General features: G+C 37.1%; 1 non-coding gene across 1 annotated transcript; it reads right to left on the reverse strand.

Annotated features, from left to right (window-relative positions):
• Positions 1-4063: 4063 nt before the first annotated feature.
• Positions 4064-4169, reverse strand: LOC116890373. Its single transcript, XR_004386588.1, has one exon. It is a non-coding gene; the product is annotated as a U6 spliceosomal RNA (small nuclear RNA).
• Between the last annotated feature and the right edge of the window lie 20778 nt (positions 4170-24947).

Raw genomic sequence — 24947 nt, forward strand, 5'->3', positions numbered from 1 at the left:
TGGGACCTCATAAAATTGCAAAGTTTCTGTAAGGCAAAGGACATTGCCAATAGGACAAAACAGCAACCAACAGATATAGAGGGCTAATATCCAATATATAAAAAGACTCAAGAAGTTAGACTCCAGAGAACCAAATACCCTATTAAAAATTAAGTATAGACCTAAACAAAGAATTCTCATCTAAGGAATACTGAATGGCCTAGAAGCACAAAAAGAAATGTTCAACATCCTTAGCCATCAGGGAAATGCAAATCAAAACAACCCTGATATTCCACCTCACACCAGTCAGAATGACTAAGATCAAAAACTCAGATGACAGCAGATGTTGGCGAGGATGTGGAGAAAGAGGAACACTCCTCCATTGTTGGTAGGATTGCAGACTGGTACAATCACTCTGGAAATCAGTTTGTTGGTTCCTCAGAAAATTGAACATAGTACTACCTGAGAGTCCAGCTACACCACTCCTTGATGTATAGCTAAAATATGCTCCAACATATAACAAGGACACATGTTCCACTATGTCCATAGCAGCCTTATTTATAGTAGCCAGAAGCTGTTAAGAACCCAGATGCCTTTCAACAGAGGAATGGATACAGAAAATGTAGTACATTTACGCAACAAAGTATTACTCAGCTATTAAAACAGTGACTTCCTGAAGTTCTTAGGGAAATAGATGAAAGTAGAGAATATCATCCTGAGTTGGGTAACTCAATTACAAAAGAAAAAAACCACACACACACACACACACACACACACACACACACACACGATATACACTCAGAGGTAAGTGGATATTAACCCAAAAACTCAGAATACCCAAGATACAATTTAGAGACCCCATGAAGCTCAAGAAGAAGAAAGACCAAAATGTGGTTGCTACAGTACTTCTTAGAAGGGGAACAAGACTATTTTAAATGTTATGTAGGAAATAACATGGTAAGTTTTTCGTTTATATTTTCTGATCATTCTATTTCACTGTAGATGTAATTATAAGCTATGATATGATTACAAAAATATTTTTCATGTTCTAGAGACCATCTTCTCTGCCCCAGCTGCTTTGTGAAATGTTGATGCAAAAAAAAAACCCAAAAAAACAAAACAAACAAACAAAAAAGACATAATTCTTCCCTGAAAGAATTCCACCAATGTTTTCAATAAAAGTGATAACCATATTATATATGCCATAGGTTTTTACATTTTATAAAATGTAGATAGAACTCAGGGAGTGCTTTGGAACTGTCAAGGGAAGGATTGGGGGGCCCAAAGAGGACAGAGGGTTCACAGAAAGACCAACAAAGTCAACTAACCTGGACCTTTAAGAGTTCCCAGAGACTGAACCACTAACAAAAGAGCTAGCATGGGCTGGACCTACATACTACTCCCCACCTCCACATATGTATAACAAGTGTACAGCTTGGCCTTAATGTGGGAGCTTGGGCTGTCCCTTAATATGTTGCCAGCCTGTGGATGCTATTCCCCAGCTGAGCCTCCTTTCTGGTTTCAGTGGGAGAGGATGTACCTAGTCCTAGATTGACTTGACATCTACTGGGTTGGAATGAGGAGGGTGTATGATAACCAGAGAGCCTCTCCCTTCTCAGAAGAGAAGAGGAGGGAGTAAGGAGGAGAGAGTCTGCCTGAGGGGGTATTGAGAGAAGAGGAAGGTTGATATTGGGGTGTAAAATAAATAAATATCTGCATTTTTAAAAAACTATGTCCTAATTTGTAGCTGAAGACAAAAATTATCAAGCTGAAAGTAACTTCTTAATTCTGTTTTCAAGAGTTGACCACATGACTATAACTACCACCCATGCACATTCTTTACCATTCTAAAACCAATATAATATGAATAAACTAGCTGCTTTGAATAGATGAATCAAAGGCCATTATGGAGTCTATGCAAGACATTTTTATAAATTTGAATTTTAAACAAATATTTGAAAAAAATGTTGACCAAAATTTGAAAAATAATCTTTGATTGTCAAACAAAGGCACCTTTCAAATAGCAGGGTTTTAATTAGGAATATTAAAAGCTTTTGATCAAACATGTATTTATTATAGAAGATATACACATAATACTCAGCCTTTCTATTTGATAACATAATTGGTCACACATGTTGTTTCCTTCATCTCTTTATTTTTTAATAAATATTTGCTTTCACCTGAAATAGGGGCATGCACCTTTACTCCTAGCACTTGGGAAATTAATGCAATCACTTGTCTGTGAGAATGGAGCCAACCAGGCTTACGTAGCAAACTCTACACCAGCCATAGCTACATAGAGAGACCTTGACTACATAGAGATAACAAGTTTATGGAACTGTTGGTATAGAAGTCCTAGTGAGCTAAGACATGCTCCGTAAGCTACATTCCACTTAACCCATAATAACCACTATCTCAGGGAAAATAGAGCTGTATGAAACCCAGGAAAGAGACAAAACAAAATAGCACACATAACCATGACATTTAAATTAAAATATTTGTACACAATCTTTTTTCATAACATTGCAATATGTATGGATATTTACAAAACCGAGGAAGCGCTCTGGTTCAAAGAGTGCAGAGAGAGGAAGTCCAGTGTCCTAGGGGATAGCCTCATGAATAAGGTAGAGAAGAGTAAAGTAAGTTGGTAGGACTTTATATGAGCTCTTGTTCATCTTGCTTCTAAGGAAACTGCCAGATACTCTACAGATATCTGTTCCAAAACATTTGCTATAGCACAAAATTATTTTACTGACTCTTTAAAATTTAATAACACTAATCTACTAACAAATCTTTATTTTCTATTTGTGAAAAACTATACCTCCCACATGGAAGGTTCCACTAATTTAGTTCTGCGTGTTATAGTTTGGTAAAAACAAGACAGGGCTTTCTTTCTCTTCAATTCTCTTACCTTGAATCAATAAAGAAACTTGAGCCAGACACAGGGGAGAGTGAAGAGAAGAAAACCTGTCTAGCTTGGGTTCAGTCATGTGGCATCACACATGCCTACATTCCAACAAGTCACCAAATGGAATTTATTTCTTAAATATTTGTTCTTGAGTTACAGTGGACTGTTGTCTTCTTTCCCAGTACCCCATTGGCCTCTGAATGTTCATGGTATGCATCCACATGAGCTCATTTTATCGACCCTAGTAAATTTCTTACAGTGTAATCTAAATCCAATTTGTCTCCTGAGACTATACCCTCTGGTATATGAGATAAACACTGCCACCAACTACTATGAGGGAGGGCGATATTCACATTGGCTGTCTCTCCTCTCCAAAGTAGGTCTATCAAGGGTCTTTGTGATATTCCACCCTAGACACACAGTGAATGCCTTCTGCACTCTCTACATGGGTTTAAATCTTGCTGGGCATGAGAGAAGACACGTGAAGAAATAAAGTCATCACATTAAGCTCTTTACAGATGGGATAAGATGCTTAGACTTTGAATATGAAATGTCCCATAGGGTCCAGGAATTGATAGTTTGAATGTCACAAGCTAGCCATAATATTCTTTCATATGTTTTTGAATTAGTGGATACTTCTGACATTGGGCTGAAACTTTGAAAAATGTTAGCTAAAACAAACTCTTCTACATTTTAATGTTGTTTCTCCCTGATAGTACAAATGTATTAAGATTTTCACCAGAAACGTTTCATGTGGCCCAGGAACTGTGAGTTTGGATATGAGGTGGGAACTTTAGGATTATGACTGGGTTCTGATGGTTCTTTACTGGTCAATGGGTAGTTTACACACTGAATTCATGATTTGGCTGACTGAGAAGGGATAGAATTTGTAAGAGTAGTATAAAAAAACGAAGTAAAATTACTAAAACAAAATAAAAACAGTGAATAAAGAAGAACTGCAAAGCCCGGGCAATCATTTACTGGTACTTCCTGCCTGGCTTATCTAGACTGACCATTGGGGCAGTCTAGAAATTTGTTCTATTGAAGCAGTAGTGGTTTGATTATAAAGGCCTTAAAACCAGAGAGATTTGGCCCTTCTCTGCATTGGCCAATAGTACATTTTGAGAATTTTATTTTTTAATTAAAATAATCTTTACCATACAATATGTTCTGGACAATAGTATAGAATGTTTCATGCATTTGCATGCCATCCTTGTACAAGGGCCATGCTAATCTTCTCTGTATCCTTCCAACATAGTGCATGGGCTGCTGAGGTGAGAGATTGAAATTTTAAAATAGCACAAAATGTGTGATAATAACATTTTATCCATGTGAAGACAGACTGATCGGTCACCTCATGCATGGTAATGTGATGCTGCTCTTTTCACAGGGGCTAATTTCTTATTTATGATAAATCTGTATTGCCTTAGGCTAGTACTTAAACCCTCATTATAGTGAGTACTTGAATGATTTAGAAACAAAATAAAAGGAATAGTAACGATAAATATTGATTACAGTCTAAATGAACATGTGTGAACTCTATCAACTTTTTTGAAGTCAGAGAAAGCCTAGTCTCTCTCTCTCTCTCTCTCTCTCTCTCTCTCTCTCTCCCTCTCTCTCTCTCTCTCTCTCACACTCTCTCTCTCTCACACACACACACACACACACACACACACAGAGAGAGAGAGAGAGAGAGAGAGAGAGAGAGAGAGAGGAGTGTGTGTTTAGGAAAAAGGGGAGAAATGATCATATATTCCAAAATCTTTGATGAAATATACATGTGCTTGAGATTTCACTTGCATACCAATTATATTTTGTATTACATCATATAGTTCTTATTCGTTATCCAAAGCAAGAAGTTTGTTATGTATCTAAGCTAGGTCTTCTTTTTCTTATGCTTTCTTAAGAAATACACAACCATGTATAAGCAATCTTTTTAATGGACTTATAATTTAAGTCATTTTATGCAAATTGATATTAGCATGAAATACAAAAATAAATAGAGAAATTTATTACATTTTGAAATATCCTTTTGTGAAGTTATTTTGAATCTCTAGTTAGTAGCTGTCTTAGTTAGGGTTATTACTGCTGTGATAAAATACCACAACCCAAAACAACTTGGGGAGCAAGGGGTTTATTTCACTAATGGGTCCATATAAGAGCTCGTCATCAAAAGCAATAATGGCAAAAACTCACAAAGGTCAGGAAACTAGAGGCAGAAGTTGATTCAGCTGACCAATCTTATGGTCTGTAATTTACATAATTGAGATTCTTCCCCCTCAGATGACCTTTATGTCAAGTTGACATAAAACTTTCCCCCACAACTAAACCCTTATTAACTTGACAAAAAAACACAGCCATGAGGCCCCAACATTTTCTTTTTTATTATTCCTAATATCTCATATTCAAAACATTAATAGCTTGAAAAGTCCCACAGTCTTTACACCTCAAACACATTAAAAATTAAGTCCCACCATCTACAATGGGCTTGGTCCTCCACCATTGATCACTGATTGAGAAAAAGCCCTGTGGCTAGATCTCATGGAGGAATTCATCAACTGAGGCTTCTTTCCTGTAATGATTGTGGCTTATGTCAATTTGACATACAAAACCAGCCAGGATACCATTGTAAAATCAATTATTTTAATATAAATTCCTCCAGTGTATTTATCTGGTAACTGTCTTTCCTTTCCTTTCCTAGTTCCTCAAAATCACACAGAGAAATCAAGATTTAATTCAAGCTGCACCCCAGTATTAGTACAATATTGGTTTGTATTAACCACCTTGCTATTCTGGATATCTCCCAGCCATGATCCAAAGTAGTTTTTGTAGTTCAATGTTGTTCTAGTTCTCTAACTTTATATGTTTCTTCACGTGGTGTCTTCTCAGACCCTCTCCTCATAGCAGTCTGCATCCTCATCACAGGTCTGAAACTTCCTGCCTCTATCTCTCCTTTCTCTGGTTGACAGAAGCTTCTGTGATATCTTCTCTTCTGCCCAACCATTGGGTGATCAGATTACTGGTATAAGTATTACAATGTGGTGTCCAGATTGGAACAAGTTATGAGGGCACGTAGATCAGCATTTGAATAACACGAGATTAAATTTTACACATAGCAAACAACATTATGCCTACTTTTCCCCCTTTTTGTCTGATAAAAAGCTTTTTGACTTATAAAAATAACAATATACAATAGCAATTATGAATGGTATCAAAAATTTTACATAACATAGTACTGACATCTTTTTATTTAATTAATTAATTAATTTATTTATTATTATTTTTTTTTCAGATCTGGGGACCGAACCCAGGGCCTTGCGCTTCCTAGGCAAGCGCTCTACCACTGAGCTAAATCCCCAACCCCTATTTAATTTATTTTTAATTATTCACTTTACATCTCTCTTATTGTCCTTCTGCTGGTCACCCCCTCCCACAAATCTTTCCTTATTCCCCCCCACCCATCTCCTCTGGTCAGGTATAGGCTACCCTGGATATACTCCACCATGGCACTCAGGTCTTTGTGAGGCTAGGTGCTTTCTCTCCCACTGAATCAAGACAAGACAGACGAGCTAGAAAGACATAACCCATAGACAGACAATAGCTTTGGGGCAGCCCCTGCTCCAGTTGTTTAGGACTCACATGAAGATCAAGCTGCACATCTGTTAACTATGTGCAGGGAGCCATAGGATCAGCCCATATATTTTCTTTGGTTGGTGGTTTAGACTTTGTAAGCTCAAAGGGTCCAGGTTAGTTGATATTGTTGATCTTCCTGTAGAGTTTCTATTACCTTCAGAGCCTGCAATTCTTCCTCTTATTCTTCCATAAGAGTCCCCAAGCTCTATTTACTGTTTGACTTTCGGTATCTATAATTGTATAAGTCAGCTACTAGGTGAAGCCTCTCAGATGACAACACACTCCTGTCTACAAGCATAACAATGTATCTTTAATAGTGTCAGGGGTTACTGTTTAATAGTATCTCAATTTGGGCATGTTATTGGTTGGCCATTCCCTCAATATCTGCTTCATTCCCTGTGCCTGAGTTTCTTGTAGAGAGAATAAATTTTGGGTAGAAATTTTGAGAGTGTGTTAGTGTCTGAATAAGTCCATTAGGGTTCCTGCCTCATTATAGAAGGTGGTCTCTTCAAAATTCCCAATATTGTGAGTCACAGCTAAGGTTAGGTGGAGGAAGAGATGCTCCCCTACTCCTAATCCCCATCAGTTGCAGATTTCCGTTCATTTTCATGGCCATCTAGCCATCTCTCCTGTCCTTCCCCACACCTCATCCTGAAATTCATCTTCTCTGACACTGGCATCTTTGAAACTGCTGGGGCCTTGCACTGCACCTGGGCTGCACTTTCAACTCTCTTGGGCTCTCTTCATGATGCCCAGTCTCAACTTCTCTGCATGACTTCTGAGCCTTCAAATGCTGTTGAGGATATCCATTCTACAAAGGCTTTCCTGGCCTCTCAAAGTGCCAAGTCTCAACTACTTTCCATGATTCCTTCATGCCCTCAAAACTACTACTAGCTGGGTGACTTTTACACTACAACCTTGGCCACATCTGGAATATAACTTCAGTGTTGTAACTCTTAGAAAACACTTCCCACAAGGTTTTATCTCAGTGATGACAGTCTATTGTTAATCACCACTAATGTCTTAGCTCTAGCTAATTAGTATCAACTGTCACAGCAATACAAAGACAGTTTTTCTTTGTGTTTCTGCTCTCCTCTTAATCACAGCTAAGTCTTCAGCTCCAACTGACTGAACACAAGATTCTTCACACAATGATCCATTAGAGTACTCTCTGAAATTTCACAAGCCGGGCCCCAGTCATCTGCACTGCTTTCAACATTCTTATTTTCAAACTATATCAGAGCAATGCTTCGGGCTCACAACACACAATGGATGTTCTCGCCCAAAGTTCTAAAGTGTTTCCACAATTCTCCCTAAATTTTCAGGTATAGCATGCCAGTATCCAACTCCTGGTACCAGTTTGTTTTAGTTAGGGTTACCATTGCTGTGATAAAGCAAAAAGCAACTTGGGAAGGAAAGGGTTTATTTCATTGCTTATATCAATTCATCATCAAAAGTAGCAAGGGTTCCATGAGTTCCTCATAATTTTTTGTTGTGGTTCTCTGTATATATTTACATCAGCTGCTGGTCAAACCTCTAGGTGACAGCTAGGCTAGGCTCCTGTGTGCAAACATAAGTAGAATATCACTAATAGTGTCAAGGGTTGAAACTCTTCCATGGGGCGTGTCTCAAGTTGGGCCGGTCTTTGGATGCCCATTCTGTCAATCTATGCTCCATTTTTCTATAAGATTTCTGCAAATCTTATAATCAGGAAAAAATTTGGATCAAAGCTTTGCGGGTGGGTTGATGTGTCTCTCCCAAAACTAGAATTCTTGCCTGGCTACAGGAGGTGGCCACTCCATCCCTATTTCTCTTGTTACTAGGAGTCTCAGTCAGGGTCACCTCCACAGATTCCTGGAAGTGTCCTCTGTCTAAGGTCTTTGGATCATCCAAGACATGCCCCCCCCAACAATTTCCATTCTCTCTCCCAACCTTCTTTTGTACCTTCTAGCCATACCTGATCCCCATACCCATACCCATTCTCTTCCCATCCTCTCTCCCACCCAGTTCCCTCCCTTCATCTGCCTTTGATGTCTATTTTATTTATTCTCCTGAGAGAAATCCAAGCATCCTTCCTTGGGCCTCCTTGTTATTTAACTTCTTTGGGTCTTCGGATTGTATCCTGATTATCCTGTAAGTTATGACTAATTTATACTCATACCATGTGTGTCTTTATGGGTCTGGCAAAGACTCCTAGTAACCAGACATGTTCTGTAACTAGGCAATATTTCCAGTGGTAGAATTGGGACATTAACTCAATCACAAAACCTTTGACCTATAGTTTGTCCTGCCTGCAAGATGTGATGGGGTAATCATGGTACAGAACATTGTTATCACTGCCTGGATGACCAAGAACAAGTGCCTAGATATTTCTGAGATCAAGGATAGAACCAAACATGACTGGTTTATAATAATAAAATATAAGTCAATGAAGTGATTCCCAATGATTCTGCTACACTCATAGATCTATGCCTAGCTCAATCATCATCAGAAAGGTTTCATCCATCAACTGATGTTAGCATATACAAAGATCAACAACTAAACATTAAATGGAGCTGGTAAACCACATAAAAAAAGCGAAGAAGAATTGTAGGATCCAGAGGGCTGGAGAATACCAGAGAACCTGGCTTACAGAATCAACTTACCAAGAATAATAGGGGCTCACAGGGACTGAAACAGCAATCAAGGAGTCTGTGTTGGTCTAAGCTAAGTCTTCTTTATATGTTATGGTTGTCTAGCTTGGTGTTATTGTAGGGTTCCAAACAGTGGGAATTGGAAAATGTCTCTGACTCTTTTGCCTGACATTTTCCTTTTCTTCTTCCTGGGTTGCATTATCTAGTCTATATATGAGGGTTATTACTACACTTATTGAAACTTGTTATGCTCTGTTCAATTGATATCACTGGAGACCTTTTTTTATTTAAAGATTTATTTATTTATTTTATGTATATGAGTACACTGTCACTTTTTTAGACATACAAGAAGATGGCATCAGATCCTATTACAGATGTGGTTGCTGGGAATTGAACTTAGGACCTCTGGAAAAGCATTCAGTGCTCTTAAACATTGAGCCTGCTCTCCATCCCTGACCTTTCTTTTTCTTGAGGGAAACAGAGGAGAAATGAATGTTAGGGTGAGAGAAGGTGAGGTGGGGGACTGGTCGGAGAGAAAGGATGGAAAATTGCTGTTGGGCTATAGTATATGAGAGAAGAGTAAATAAATAGTCTTTCTCTTTTATTGTCAATCTTGTTTTTTCTGTAAAACACATACAAATATACATACATGTATATGCACACATATAAGACCTGTACATACATGTACACATGCACATGCACACAGACACACAACTACCTCGTTTTTATTCTAAAAATAGTATTTTATTATATTTTATATTATTATATATAACATTATTATATTATATTTGAAAATATTATATTATTATCTTTTCCTAATCATGAATTCCCCACAGCCCACCACCTGTGTCACTGCCATTTATGACAATGAACCTTTACTCTGTCTGATCCTTACTAGAGAAGGAAACATTGTCTATTTGCAGATGAAGATAAGAGGTGGGAGTGGGGGCTTATGGACAGGAAACCGGGAAGGGGAATAATGTTTGAAATATAAGTAAAGAAATATATCTAATAAAAAATTTTAAAAAATTATGGAAGAATGTAAGAAAATCCCATATTCAAGACATTAGTTTCTAATTTGTAAAAAAGAATAATTTACTACTGCTTTTTAATAACATTACTTTTAAAGTCATTTGTTTTTCGGATTTCAGTTTAAATAAAACTTTTTTCCACACTTAAATACAAATTTTTATTATGGGAGCCTTTACTAACTCAGTAAATATTTACCCTGGTGTTTTAACTTATTCAAAATGTAAAAGTAAAGAGAAAAGAAACAGAAAAAATGCTGAATTTCTGATACTTTTTTTTAGTTTTTCTTGTGTGATAATGATTAATGATCCCTGACTTTATTTGTCTTTTATCGAGTTTTTGAAGGTTCTGTTCTAGAAGTGATGCTTAACCTTTCTCCTCACGATCAAGGGTATGGGGGAGACTTCTGGATAAGGACAGACTACAAATGAGGACTCCTGGAGATAAGAGTTTGAAATTGCAACGTTTACAGATAGGGTAAAAAGAACTCACCTCCGCTGCCTGTCAGGCTCATTTCCTATGAAATTCTTAAAAGTAGCAAGAAACCTTTTAAATAAAAATTCATTTAGTCAAATGCGGTAATAAACTAGTGATTTATACATACAAATAAGAACAAGTATCTTGATTTGTATTCATAGATAACAGGCTATAGTTCAATTATCAGCATAGTTTAGGAATGTTCAGAGAAGGATATCTAATTTAGAGAAAAATAAATCTAGGATGGTAGAACAGGCTTTGACCTATACATACAATATATGGCAAAGAAGACTAGTTTATTGTTCATAAGAAGCATTTTAACATTTATAATAAGCCATAGTATGATGGATATCTGAATATGCTGCACTTCTCCACCTTTCTTCATGTATCTTTAGCAAAATTTTCACAGTCCTTCTATACCTCCTCCATGTGCTCACTCTTACGGTACATTCCCAGTATATAGCCACAGGACTGAGAAAGTCAGCAGCACCGCTGTTTGTGTGTGTGTGTGTGTGTGTGTGTGTGTGTGTGTGTGTGTATGTGTGTGTGTGGTGTTCATCATGATAAGCTTAATCAAAAATAGTTGCCATCCACAGAATTAAAATTTTTATAAAATACAAAACAAATGGTGACTTATTGTGGTTATTGAATATATTTAGAGAAGTCTGAGATGTTAGCAAAGCACACTTCAGGTGGGCATATGATGGTATTTCCACAGAAGATTAACTATAGCTCAGTGATGTGAAGAAAGATATTGCACCTAAATAAAGGTGACATCATCCTATAGGCAGAAGTCCTGATTGACTGGGAATAGGAGGCTGATAAAAGCTCATTTTGCCCCACATAAAGAAATGAGGCTCTACTATGCTATCATCTATAACTGTTAAGAATCTAGATTTTAACCTTTGAGCATAGGCTTGCATAAGAGTACTTAACATTTTTACACCTACTTCTCTTTTTGTTATAAGTTCTCTGCCCATTTCTGCTCACTTGCTACTATTTTTCCAGCTCTCCAGTCTGCAGATAGTTGTCACAGGAGTACATAGGGTCTGACTTTATACACATATGAAAATATCCCCACTTGTTATCATGTATGCTTTCCACTGGATAATTGTGATTAATAAAAAAGTTGAGTTTACTTATTCAGAGCAGAAGAACTGTTCATTGAGAATGACTACAGAAACTTTTAAATGAAAGAGAGTAATAAAATAGGCAGAACCATGTTTTCTGATGAATTAAAAACTAATACTCTGGCTTAGCTGGAAGATAAGTCAACACATGATTGTTCTCCCAAACACTTCTTTGTTCTGGTCACTTCAAATGGGTGGCCACCAAGAATATAAAAAACTTAAATCATTCAGTTTTTCTGGTTTTCTTTTTTGTTTTAATTTTTCATTGGATTTTTAAAATTTACATTTCAAAATCCCCCTGCTTCTGTGAGGGTACTCTCCCACCACTCTCCCGCCCTGTCACCTCCCTAGCATTCCCTTATCCCGTAGGCATTGAGCCTTCACAGGACCAAGGACCTCCCCTCCCACTGACGACAGATAAGGCCATCCTCTGTTACATTTACAGCAGGAGCCATGGGTTCCTCCATGTGTATTCTTTGGTTGATAGTTTCATCCCTGGGAGCTCTGGGAGCTCTGGTTGTTCTGTTCTCCCTATGGGGTGGCAAACCCCTTCAGCTTCTTCAGTCCTTCCCTTAACTCCTCCATTGGAGTCCCCATGCTCAGTCTGATGGTTGGGTACAAGCATGCCCCTCTGTATTTGTCAAGCCCTAGTAGAGACTCTCAGGAGACAGCTGTATCAGGCTCCTATCAGGAAGCACTTCTTGGCATCAGCAGTAGTGTTTGGGTTTGGTGTAACTTTATTTGGCTTAGAATCCAGTAGTAGGAAAGCAGAACATTCCACTTTGAAGCCATGTCTATTCATTTCTATCTTTTAATGAATGTATTTTATGTATTTTTAACATTTTTTAAATTGGTCTCTAGTATGAGCAGACTTTTAAAATTAATCTTCTCATATGATTTGTAATCTCCTAATCTAATATTTAGCACACTTCCTGGAAAAGAAACCCTTAATTAAATCCCCTAATCTCTTCAGATCTTTCCCCACAGTTTGGAAAATCTTCCTTCCTTCCTTCCTTTCTTCCTTCCTTCCTTCCTTCCTTCCTTCCTTCCTTCCTTCCTTCCTTCCTTCCTTTCTTCCTTCCTTTCTTCCTCACACTGAATCTGGACTCTGCTTTGTCAGTGTGTGCCATCACATTCTTAGTAAACATTGGCTTTTTTTTCCTTTTCTGATTTTACTTTTTGGTTTTTCTTTCACAGCATCGCATCATTGAGGTTCTAAATATAATGTGGTCTCACTTTGTGTCTTTCATCCTTAATTCTTGTCTTCTCTAAGAAGTCCCAGCTTTGAATCTGATGTCAGCAAGTTCTGTGGAAGATTAAATACACAACCTCCACACTGGCAGTGGCTTTGCAAAGATATTTGGCTTTGGAGTTACAAATAAAATGCAAGGAGAAACTGAAAGTGGCTGGGTTTCAGGTCATCTTTATCTCTTTACTTAAACATAGCATGCCTATTTAGAAGATGAAGAAACAGAGAACAAAGAGTTCAGTGACATATCCAAAAGACACGAGACATGGAATGATTTGACTACATATTTGCAGGAAATGTAATGACTAGTGACAAATAAACTCACACATTTAAGGACTGACGAGCTTTTCATGTGGAGTTGAGGATATCAAAATTTGGACACTGGACACTGGACACACACACACACACACACAAACACACACACACACACTTTTTATTTTAACAATGTACTGGACACTTGTGTCAGTCCTTGGATAAGGAACTAATGTTTAGGATGCATCATGTAGATTAATTTTACTGACAAAGAACATCACAGAAACGAAATGTAAAGATAAATAAATATTTGATGAAGTTAGATATCTGGGAAAGTGTAGTATTCATTATAAACAGAAAGGTGCTCTGGGGAAATAGCAGATAACCAGTAACATTGAGTCTCCCTCCACTGAAGTGTTGCTGATGTGTCTATGATAATAGCATGCTGCCCAGATGACAAAAACCAATTTTAACATTGAAGAATAAAGATGATGTATAATAACTAGTATAAATGAACTATGTTCTATTATTCTTGGTTTTAAATATACAGTTGATTAGAAGATGTTCTATGTAGACCCATACTCAGGATGAGTGGTTGAAATAGGAGATGTTTAACCAAATGTATTACAATGAGTTTGTCTTTTGTTAGTTTTCATCAAGTAAAGAGAAGATTCTTGAATTCACTCTTACTCATGTACAATTTAGTTTAAAGCATCTTTAGAGCCCGTATTTAGGTTCATGATCTTCTTATTTAATTTTAACTTAGCAGTGACAAGCAATTGTTGAAATAACAATATATGAAAGTCATAAAATGCCAAAGAATTTGCTTTTTCTCCTGATTCCTTAATTCCTTGCCTATCATATCCCTGCACACATACCTTTATTCCTCACAAGAAGCCAGAGAAGAAAATGTATCTATTCTTCCAGTGAGGAACTTGTGACTCAGAAGTGACTCAGAGTGAAATGAGTCATCGAAAATGTAAGCAGACTTCTGTCTGAATTCTAGTACAGTGCTTTTTCAGGGCACACACAGCATTTGAAGACTGATTTTTAATTTTTCTAAGCTTATAAAGGTACCTCAAAAAGAAAATCTTGTTATATGAGAGACAATATAGTTTCTTTTTAAAATGAATATTTACATAAGAAAAATACTGTAATACATTTTGAATTACATCAATGGAGAATAAAGGTGCATAAATGCATGATCATAGTGGAAAACAATACATTTTAAGGGCCATTCAAAAGATTGCTTTTGTTTCAGAATGTGAGAGTATTAATATATGTATTAGTAGATATATACTCAGTATGTAGCATAAATTGTTTGTTTTGGTTTTGTAATGAAAATTAACAGAAATTATCAATCTACAAATTAAATGAAGAGTGTGTTATTATAGCATCTAGAAATCTTCTTTTGTCTACTATAATATACATATAGTATTGTACACCAAGATTATCTGACTTGAGAAGCCAGGCCTATAAAAGAATGTTGGTGGTTACCAGTACACAGAAGGAAGGAGGAGGTTGTTTATGTTCTTTTGAAAGCTACTGCAACATTTTAATCACCAAAGTGCTCCACCCCCAACTAGTCAGGTTTTTAAGGGACAGAAATTAAAGTCTGATAGCTGAATGAATGAATGAATGAATGAATGAATATGTATTAGAGGTTAAAATGATGTTGTCATGTACAAAAATCCATGCTTTTTTGACACGGTTCAAGACAAAGCATGAAAACTTACATGATTGCTTTAACTCAGAATATTCTTTGACACTTTTGGGAGGATATAAACATATGTCTATTTTCTCCAGACAGAAGTCTGACCACAGACCAACACAATTCTACCAAAGTCTCCTTTAGTGAACTAATAAGTGGATTATGATTAGTTGTAGCAAGATGGCTAAGGGCTGTGATTGCAGATATTGATCATTATCTTGTCTGAATCTGCAATCATTTGGAAACAAACCTATAAACATGTCTGTGAAGAATTATTTATATTATGTAGGCTATGCCAATTTTTGTAAAAAATTAACTGAGACACTATGTCTACCCTAAAAGTGGGTGGCACTGTTTCTAGGGCTTGAGTCCTCAACTGCTGGAAAGAACAGAAACCAAGCTCAAGACCAATGATCATCATTCTCTACTTCTTACACACAAATGAATGATTAATAGCTGTTTTCAAGTTTGGACTGATAGGATTTCCCTAGGAAATCGACTCTACATTAGAACTGTGACTCAAAGTTTCTTCCTTTTTTTTTTTTTGTAAAGTGTTTTCATTTGCAAGAGTAACCCAAGAAGCTAATACAATAGGTGACTCAAAGAAAGTTAAATCTTCCAAAAATTCAACTCAACATAAAAACTGCATTCCTAGACCTCCCTGTACAACTATCAGGAAACTTGGCTAGTCAGATTCCTCTCCATAGAATTTGCTTACTGCTTGCTTAAGGTTGAAAAAGAATCTTGTGACTCAAGTCTTTCTTTTTGTTGATTCTAATGAATTGCATTAAGTCTTGTAAGTTGCATTATGGTTACTTTTCTTCTTAGAAGCAAACACTTCCACTTGAAGAAAGAGAAGGCACCACACCACCATTTCTTCCATCTCTTTTACATTCTTTTACTCTAACCTACTATAATGGCCAAGTCATAAATGGAATAATAAAAGCATTTAATTCTTTTCCTACATTTGAGTCACTATACTACAACAATAGTAACTTTGTAGTGGTTTGACCACTATGAATATTTGGAAAGCACTATCCTTTGCAAAAGTAGTTTTTCTTCTTGACTGACAAAGTTTGGTCGAATCTGTGAACACAGGTGTTTAGAATACAATTTCACAGGAATACACTCATTTAACAAAATATTAGCCATCAATTTTTAACTAGGGCCTGAAAACTTCCAATCCATCAGTATTTTCTCTGGATTATAGTAATCTATTTCAGTTTCCTCTTTTAGAATAATCTTTAAATCCAAAGAGAAACCGATAGGTTGTATACATAGCATTTTTCCACTTGTAAAAGTGGATACATCTGGAATATTTGTTGTGCAACATATGGGGGTCATAGTCATAGTTAGTGACAATTTTAATGTAAAAGCCACCCATAAGATAGGGGATATTAAGATCAGGTCTAGCTTGATATCCCCATGGAATGTACTTGTAACATGTGTTGTTTTCAAGTAGTAGATACTTTGCATCTGCCTCTGACATGCAACTAACAGCAATAACAATTTCCATTTTGGCTTGTGTGTCTTTGGGAAGCTCCCCTGGCCAATATTTTATGAGGGGGAGGCCTAATCTTTGCATGGGAACTTCAATCGCTTGATCCCTGGGAGTGTCTTTTTCTACTGGGTTACATCCATCACCTTCATTTGGGTGGGGATAGGAGCATCCTCAAAGACAGGAGGTTGGTGGAGGGGATATACGAGAGGGGAGAAAGGGAATAACATTAGAAATATAAATACATAAAATATCCAAGAAAAATAAAATTAAAAAATTGTTTTATTTACTCTTTCCATTGTCCCTCCAGATGTTTTCTGAAAGACAAGCAGCAAACAATACATCCCCACTCTTTAAGATCTTACAATTCTTCCTCACAGAGTCTTCCCAGATGTCTTTCCAAATCAGTGAAAAACTCAAGAATCACAAAGCATTTTTGAACATGTGCAGACTTTATAAAGGCCATTGCAGTCACTTCAAGTAAGTGTCGGCATTAATTACTTTTTTCTTGCTGTAATAAGACACTGTGATCAAGGCATTTTATAGAAGGAAGAATTAATTTAGCTTTAGTTCTAGAGAGATAAGAGTCTTTCATGGTGGCTATTATGGAAGCAAAAATTAGGTAAGACAGCAGAAGAAGGAATCTGGGAACTCACATTTCCAGCTATAAACGCTTACCAGAGAGAGTAAACTGGAACTGAGGGAGATTTTAAGTCTCTAAACCTACTCCTACTGACACACTTTATCCAATAAGACTAAACTACCAAAACGTGTCCAATCAGTGTCTCCAACTGAGGAACAAATGTTAGAATGCCCCAGACATTTGTCATTCTAACTACCACGGTGCTGTCTAGCATCGAAAATGGATTACAAAAAACAAAAAAAACAAAACCAAAAACAAAACAAAAAAAAACAAAACAAAAAAACCCAAACAAAACAAACAAAACAAAACAAACAAAAACAAAACAAAACAAAAAAACTCAAACAAGCAAACAAAACAAAACAAATAAATCTTGCCTGGTACAAAACAAAAGGAAAAGGTAAATCATGTGTTTTTATTGTTTTATAAGAAGTGAAATGTTAGAGAGAGAATAAAAATGTTGCTTGGCCTAAATTAGTTTCAAGGGAGATGTAGTGGTTTGAGTAGGAATGATCCCCATAAGCTCATATATTTAAATGCTTCATCATACTACTTGAGAGGGATTAGGGGTTGTAGCCTTCTTGAAGTAGATGTGGGGTTGTTGGTGCAACTGTGTCACTGAAAGGTGAGTGTTGATGTTTCAAGGACCCAAGGCAATCCTAGTGTCTCCAGATATAGAATTTCTGGTTTCATATCCAGTACCATGTTTGCCCTCATGTTTGGATGCTTACTGACCTGATGAAATTGAACTAAACTTCAAAATCTGTAAGTAAGATAGAAGTAAATGTTTTGTTTTGTTTTATTTTGTTTTTGTTAGAAGAGTTTCAATAATTTTAGTTCTTCTTTAAAAGTCTGATAGAATTCTGCACTAAAGCCATCTAGCCCAGGTCTGTTTTTTGTTAGGAAGTTTTTTGTTTGTTTGTTTGTTTTGTTTGCTTCATTATATTTAATTTTTAATCAATAAATTGTGATTTTTAACTAAGGTGAATTACAATATTTACCACTCTCTACATATTTCATTTAATCTCTCAAAAGCGAAAAATCAATTGTCTGCTGTACTTTTCTTACATAGACCCTTCTTATGTCCTGTGTGGATCTTCTGCATGTATTTAGAGAGGGAAAACAAACAAGGTTGACTTTCTCCATTGTCCTTGCTACTTTTCTTCACCTTGTTAGACTCCAGGCAAATATGCAGCTGTCTTTTGGAGGAAGAAGAAGAGGGAAGCAGAGCTATGCAGCCTTCCACAGACCGCACACATCCTTGTTTAAAGCACAGGGCTCCAAAGAGGAGTATATGTAGCAGAACACTTAGATACTCTTTTTTTATGTCTTCTTTTTTTATTGAATATTTTTCATTTATATTTCAAATGTTATTCCCTTTCCCTGTTTCCTGGCCATAAGCCCCCTATCCCATCCCCTCCCCTTCATTTATAAGGGTCTTGTCTTTCCCAAGATCCGTCAATATCGCAAATATCAGGGTTCCACCCTGAGACTTTGCGAAAGAAGGAATGAAGGAAAGAAGAAAGAAAAAGAGAAAGAAAGAAAGAAAGAAAGAAAGAAGAAAGGAAGGAAGGAAGGAAGGAAGAAAAAAGAAAGAAGAAAGAAAAAGAATAGAGTAGAATTATTTAAATGTGCTTGAAAATATTTACTTAATTTTATTTCTACTGGTTTTCTAAAACAGTCTCAGTACAACCTCTAGCATTTTCAAACCTCTGGCATTTTGTTAAAAATATTATTCTGAAAAATTCAAGACTTAGAGATCTAAGTGATTTGTGTATTATGTAATGGAATTTTTGTCCTTCAAAATCTTTAAATGACAAATACAAAGCTCACATTGTACATGAAAATTAAAGAACATACCAAATGATGATCTTCCCCAAATTTCTCTAATACATTATTTCCTTCTATCATATAATATTTAGTTGAATCTCTGGTGAAGCTTGACTGCTCTAGCTCTTGCTTGGAGCAGTCTTACTTAATTTCAATAAATAAAATATCCACTCTACTGTACTATTTAGCAAAAAGAAAACATCTATACATGATCACCAAAGGCATAATTTGTTTCCAAATATATTCAGTTTACATTTGTTGAATTCAAAGTTGGCAAGCTTACAGATATTACCGACATAACAGGTTACTTGAATTTGAAAACATGTATTCAGATGCAGAGAATAGCAATCAACATGACCATTTCCCAGGAATAAGTTTCATAAACTGCATAAAGGTTAATTTGTAAATTAAGAAAATTATAATATTCATTAAATTTTAAATATTAGTATGCTTAGCAATATATATTCTTTTTCTATTGGATATTTTTCATTTACATTTCAGATGTTATTCCTTTCCTGGTTTCCTGTCCATAAGCACCCTATCAATCCCCTCCCCTTCTTATATAAGGGTTTTCCCCTTCCCCAAACACCAACCCTCCGGTCTCTCCATCCTGACATTCCCCTACACTGGGGGAGCGGTTGCAGCCTTGGCAGGACCAAGAACTTCTCCCATTGTTGCCTAACAAGGCCATCCTCTGCTACCTATGCAGCTGGAGCCATGGGTCTATCCATATGTACTCTTTGGGAAGTGCTTTAGTCCCTGGGAGCTCTGGTTGGTGAGTATTGTTATTCTTTTGGGATTGCAAACACCTTCAGCTCCTTCAATCCTTTCATTAATTCCCTCAACAGGGGTTCAATTCTTAGTTCAATGGTTTGCTGCTAGCATTTGTCTTAGTATTTGTCACACTTTGGCTGAGTCTCTCAGAAGACAGCTATATCAGGCTCCAGTCAGCATGCACTTCTTGGCTTCATCAATATTTTCTAGATTATATGTGTATATATGCATATGTGTATATATGTATAAATGTATATGTGCATATATGTATATATGTATACATGTATATGTGTATATGTGTATATGTGTATATGTGTATATGTGTATATATATGTATGTGTGTATATATGCATATATGTATATGCATATATGTATATATGATGTCTAGTAAACAAATGGGCTGGATCCCCATGTTGGGCAGGCTCTGAATGGCCATTGCTTCAGTCTCTGTTCCAAACTTTGTCTCCATATCCCCTCCTATTAATACTTTTGTTCCCCCTTTTAAGAAGGAGTGAAGCATCTGCATGTTGGTCATCCTCCTTCTTGAGCTTGATGTGGTCTGTGGACTGTGTCTTGGTTAATTTGAGCTTTTGGGCTAATATCCAATTATCAGTGAGTGCATTCCATGTGTGTTTTTCTGTGATTGGGTTACTTCACCCAGGATGATGTTTTCTAGTTCATTCCATTTGCCTATGAGTTTCATGAAGTCATTGTTTTTGATAGCTGAGTAGTACTCCCTTGTATAGATGTACCACATTTTCGGTATTCATTCCTCTGTTGAAGGGCATCTGGCTTCTTTCCAACTTCTAGCTATTACAAATAAGGCTGCTATGAATATAGTGGAGCATGTGTCTTTGTTGTATGTTGGAGCATCTTTTGGGTATATGCCCAGGAAAGGTATAACTGGATCCTTAGGTAGTGCAATGTCCAATTCTTGAGGAACCTCCAGACTGATTACCAGAGAGTTTGTACCAGCTTGCAAACCCACCAACAATGGAGGAGTGTTCCCCTCTCTCCACTTCCTCACCAGCATCTCTTATCACCTGAGATTTTGATCTTAGCCATTCTGACTGGTGTAATGTGGTATTTCAGGGTTTTGATTTCCATTTGCCTGAATTCTGGATTAACATTTTTGAGGTGGGTGAGTGGAGCCCGTGCTTATTTACTGGATATGGTCTCTACAAGTTCTATCTCCCCTTTTCTGGGTATTTTGGCTAAAGTCCTCTCTATTGGATTCTGGGTCCCTGGCATCTAGCACTGTTTAGTTGTTAAGCTGTTTCCTCTTCCTCATGGCTACAAACCTACTTTAAAATCCTGACCCTCTGTACTTCTCCCCCATCTCCTCCCATATCTGAACTGCCCCTGTTTCCCCTCCCCATCTTCTCTCACTCCCAGATAGATACCTCTTTCCCTGTATTTCCCAGATGTAGGATGTCGTCATACAGGTGAGGCAGGTACAGGATAGAATGAGGCCTATCGTTGGATGAGAAGGAAGGATGGACGGGAGAAAAGTTTGAGGAAGAGACTGGAAGGGAAAGGACAGGAGACTGGAGGAGGTGGCGGTCCACCGAGAGAACATGGAGGCTGATGTTAAGATTCCATGCTGTACCTTACAGGATGTTACAAATGTTCTTAAGGGATGGGTGTGTACAGGACTTTGTATGTTTAGGTGAGCAATGATATCTTATCAATTGTATCAGGGGTTATTGGGTTGTGTGTTCTTTCTTGTGGCGACTTGACTTTGGGAGAGTGTGTGGTGGCAGAGACACTGGACCACCACACAGTTGGGATGTACCATTCTGGCAAGATGTCTAGCAGATATCTTGGGGTACTGCAGTGCCAGATCTAGTGGGGGTAAAAGACAGCTCTGTTTCATAATTTTACAATAGATGGCAAACAAGTATGATGGGTGAAAACCCACTAGTAATCCTAAGAGTTGAAAGTTTTATTTTCTAAGTAGGAGGGGGACAGTGCCATGTTGAAATCACATGATGGCCCACGCATGGGAACCTTAAACAAAGAAAAGGCCTAGTAGGTCCCCTGCTGTGTGATAAGTAATGGCAGCTCAGAGAGTTAGAGATTAAAAGCTGCTTTTAAAAGAAAGTTGTTTAAAAGTCAGGATACTCATAGTCCTTCAAGGGTAGGCTCCATGGGAATTTTGGGTTGAAATCCTAGTTAGACAAACTACTTAATGACAGATATTATTAGAAGGTGATTAAGTTTGTTTTTAAAGAGAACAGAGTACAGAGTACAGAGATTACCCGAATCGTGTGGGGATTTTCATCCATGGTTCAGAACTTAGGGAAAAATTATTCTCTGACTCCAAGTAGAGTATTGTGATATTTACAAGTTATTAAGGATAAATAAAAATCTGTGGCTCTGGGTAGAGAGCTTAACAGATGGGTATATTTTGGACTAAAGTCCTGGTTCGATAAGTTGCGTATGATATTAGCATTGATAGACAGTTTTTAGTTTGTTTTATGAATTACCCTGCTAAAGGCCATATGGCTCGTTGATGCTGGCTAGCGAGGTTTTGTGGTTATTTTTGATATTTACCACAACAGGAAGCTCAGATTCTCTTAACATGGGCTTCAGGAGAATTTTGGGTTAATTTCCTGATATCACAGAGTACAAAAGCCTATCAGGCTCATATACTATTGTGTAGCTTACTTCCTTTTTAAAAATTCTTTAATCTTTGTAATGTGTGTGACTTTTAGTTTTATGGTTATATTTTTACTCTGAAAGAAAGTGCAAGATACAAGCTTTTCTGGTTACAGACTAGGGAACACAGTATTTTGGGGAAAAGATTTTGTCTTTGTGTTTTTAAAAGGTGTGATTAGGCTCTGAAAACCTCACAGAGTCGTACCGATCAGATTTGAGAGAGGGAGACCACCTGAAAAACTAGATTCAAGAGAATCAAACAAAAAGATATCTTTGATTCTAAACTTTTGTCTTGAGAGTTGTATGTTGCAGAGTATGCCTGCTTGGATTCCTGGTCTCAAGGACTTCCAGCTGGGTTCAGTCAAAAAACACATCTGGCTACAACATTTGCTTCATTATTCCTACCCATTACCCGCAAGGATAGCTCAACACCCATGTACAGCTTGAAAAAGTTATAGAAGAGTCATCACTCCAATTCCCTGGACTTTTGGGGGGCTGAAGGTGACTATTCTAAGGCTGTTTATGAGAAATCTAGAAATGGTTGTAATTTAACAGGGAGGAATTAGTTAGATTGAGTTGTATAGACATAATCCCATTTGGTAACTAAACTAAAATCATATCTTGGCTTTTGTATAGAATTTACTTCTCAAAAAAGTTTAAAAGTACAAGATTAGAGCCAGTCCTTCTACTGATGCCATTACAAACTTCTAAGTGGATTACACATGTGAGTTAAGGGCCAAATTGCAAATTCATGACTTCAAGTTTGTTAGAATACTTTCAAGATAATAGAGAGTTTATGGACAACAGTACTGATTACTTTTATAGATAGATGTTTTTCGGGGTTGGGGATTTAGCTCAGTGGTAGAGCGCTTGCCTAGGAAGCACAAGGCCCTGGGTTCGGTCCCCAGCTCCGGGGGAAAAAAAGGGAAAAAAAAGATAGATAGATGTTTTTCAAAATCATCAGAAATCTACAAAATATGAGACTATAGTTATTTATCTTTTGTTGAGACATGTATGCTCCTGACAAGACCTCTTCTTGGATTCTAAGAAGAAATTGAGCATCAGTGGAGTTTCTCCAATTGTGGTCAGACAGCCACTAGGCAAAAATTGCTTCAATTCATCTACAGACAAAATACTGTCCAGAAAAGGACAGATTACGCAGAATAATTGACTGATAAAATCTGCCAAGACAAGGTGATCAGACTTTCAAAAATTTGCATTACCAAAGTCTGTCAGATGGTCCTAGGCCACAAGGCTGAAGACTGATGCTCCCTCTTGGGGAATAGGGGACTGTCCAGATGATCAGCGGTCTCTATAAATTGGCTAAGTTTGGAAGCTATGTTTTGTACTTCTCATATTTTCAGGTAATATTAATTGCTCTCAGATTTCTGATGGGGTTGAAGACTGATTATAGTCTCATAGTCTATCAAGCTGTTTAACTCTGAAAAATATATTTTATTAGATAGTTTTCAGACGGTATACAAGCTAGCCAGAATATAACATAGATTTTAAGACTTTCTTCAGCTGGAATGGATACCTAAATATTCTGTTTAAGTGGTGAAGTATTGGACTGGGTGTTAGATATATTTTATGCTTTTAATTACAAAATGATAATAGTTGTGCTCAGCTTATATTTGAGATAAAAGTTTTTTTTTTAATTAGACAAAAAAAGTAGGATGTCATACAGGTGAGGGCGGGTACAGGATAGAACGAGGCCTGTCATTGGAGAAGAAGGACGGATGGTCAGGAGAAAGGTTTGAGGGAAGAGGGGGAGACTGGAATAGAAAGGAAGAGAGACTAGAGGAGACAGAGAGAAGCTGCCACTGAGAGAACATGGAGGCTGACGGAAAGATCCCACTCTGTGTATTTACAGGTTGTTATGAATGTCCTTTAGGGATGGGTGTGTACAGGACTTTGTATCTTTAGGTGGGCCATTATATGTTATCAATTGGATCAGAGGTTATTGGGTTGTGTGTTCTTTCATGTAGCGATTTATATGTAAGAGAGTGTGTGATGGCAGAGTCACTGGGCCACCATGGAATCGGGATGTGTGCTTCTGGCAAAATATCTAGCACCTATCTTCGGGCGCTGTGGTGCCGGATCTAGTAGGGGTAAAAGACAGCCCCTCTTTTTTTTTTTTTATAATTTTGCAACAACACCCAGAGATTATTCTTTTCCCCCTATTGAGTAGTATTGAAGCATCTACACTTTGGTATGATTTTCTTTCTTCACGTGTTTCATACGGTCTATGAGTTGTATCGTGGGCATTTTGAGCTTCTTTTTGGCTAATATCCACTTATCAGTGAGTACATACCATGTTTGTTCTTTTGTGACTGAGTTCTTATCTCACTATGTAACACTCATTTCTGGCCAAATTTTACATTGCTATGTCCACAGAATCTTGTGATACTAGCTATTATTACAACTGTTACATTTTTAGGCACGCAATTCCTATAGAGAGTATATTTATGGTACTGTCTGATTTGAATGTTTGTTTGAGAACACTCTTCTTCCTGACACCTGACTGAGAAGAGAACACTATG

This window comes from Rattus rattus, chromosome 1, assembly GCF_011064425.1.
Source record: "Rattus rattus isolate New Zealand chromosome 1, Rrattus_CSIRO_v1, whole genome shotgun sequence".
Classification (NCBI taxonomy): domain Eukaryota; kingdom Metazoa; phylum Chordata; class Mammalia; order Rodentia; family Muridae; genus Rattus; species Rattus rattus.